The following is a 1768-nucleotide window of genomic DNA, read 5'->3' as shown; positions in this document are numbered from 1 at the left end:
AGCTCAGCTCGGGCTGGACTCGAACCGCTGTTGCTCAGAGCTCAAACTCTTGAGCGAGCTCTTAACCAACTGAGCCATTCGGCCGGCCCTCAGAGCTCGCATTCTTGAACAAGCTCTTAACCAACTGAGCCACTCGGCCGGCCCTTGGCATTTTTATGTGAACTAACTTTATACCACATCCAGAGTAGACAAGGTATCCTTCCACAATTTGATGACCTGGTTTGATGGCTCCATGAGGCAAATGGCTCTAGAATTTACTGCTGGGAAAATTGGCTCAACATTAACTAGGTAAAGTAAAACTCATTTTCTGACAAGACATGATCCTGACATTAGAAAAGTGAATACTACTGTCTTTATAGATCTAGTTCATGTATTCAATGATCTGGGCACACATTGCAACTGGCTAACTCTGGCATACTCATGAAAAACCTAAGGAGCTCAGAATCATCCCATCCTTGGAAGTGTTACTGAGGTTTCTCTGTGGCTAATGTGGGCAACTGGAAGAGGCTGCTCTGTACAGTTCCCAGGTTGATGTTAGACAGTTGTGCGGTGTGCAAACCTGGGATTTCAGCTGAATACTTGTTTAATTACTGAAGGTGAACCCAGTGGTTCCCTGAGGGAGGTCCTGACTTTGCCCATCTTCCATGAATTGGTAGGTTGGCCTTCAATAGAATGAGAATCGTGGATAGGCTTTTTAGGCATCATAAAAATTGTAACAGTTTTACCTGCTCATCTAAAACTCAAGTTTCCTCCTCATTTTCTTGCAGCCAGTATTGCCTATTCCAAGGCATATGTCAGATTTTTATGTTTTGCCTCTATTCTTTACATGTGTATTTCCACTAGGGAAACTGAGGCCCAGGGAAGGGAAGTAAGATCCAAATCTGGATCTCTTAGATTCCAAAATCTATACTTTTTCCAACATGCCATTCTTCATCTAAAGTCTGAGTGTGAGAAGTGATTTTTTGAGAGACATTAGTCAAAGGGCCTGTTCTCCATCAGCTTCTGTTGGTACATGTGTTTTATCATTGGATCAAATTTGCAGAAACAGTGGCAATAAGATCCATTTACATTCACTTAAACCTGATGGAATTACTCTCTATTTCTATTTCTATTCTCTTTCTTTCTCAGAAGTTCCAGGTTAAATCTCATAGGAGAATGTTTTTTTATTTTTATTTTTTTTAGAATTTAGAGCCTAAGTATTAGAATTTTCTTCTGTAAGGAATTGATATGGCTTCTACTTTCATTCTTTTTTTTTTTTTTCTGAGCTGAGCCATCCTGCCACCTGTTGGCAGCTCTATGGCTTCTACTTTCAATTAACAAGAACTATACACATTGATAAAGTTCTTTTTTTTACTGGCTTTTACAAAGCTCAGAGTTAAATTAGATATTTAGTCATATGAACCGTATAATGTTTTTGGGGGAAGTATTTATTTTTTTCTCCTCTCCTTGGTTCTGTTTTTCCAGTTTATTTAGTGTATTTTGCATATTATTCACTTCAACCATCTCAATTTTTGTCAATAAATAAGAATAAGTATCTTTATAAAGAGACTAGAACTTAATAATTCTACCTTTTATTTTCTTATGCTCTCTGCAAGAACATTATATGCTGTACAACGTGTCTGTGATGGAAGAGGACCAGATGTTTAGATAAAGATACTAGAGAGAGGGCCGGGCGAGTGGCGCGATGGTTAAGAACTGGTTTGGGATGCCAGAGGGCCCCGGTTCGGATCCCACATATGAGGGCCAGTGACACTGCCCTCTACAGCTA

General features: G+C 39.6%; 1 long non-coding RNA gene across 1 annotated transcript in view; it reads left to right on the top strand.

The window, feature by feature from the left end:
* The window catches only part of LOC109394544 (uncharacterized), a 116027-nt gene that overhangs the window by 82787 nt on the left and 31472 nt on the right, over positions 1-1768 (top strand). The gene's annotated exons all lie outside the window — the stretch shown is intronic.

Source organism: Hipposideros armiger, unplaced genomic scaffold (assembly GCF_001890085.2).
Source record: "Hipposideros armiger isolate ML-2016 unplaced genomic scaffold, ASM189008v1 scaffold_427, whole genome shotgun sequence".
In the NCBI taxonomy this organism is placed as follows: domain Eukaryota; kingdom Metazoa; phylum Chordata; class Mammalia; order Chiroptera; family Hipposideridae; genus Hipposideros; species Hipposideros armiger.
Note: the sequence above shows the minus strand (reverse complement) of the source record. Positions and strands in the feature narration are given on the sequence as shown.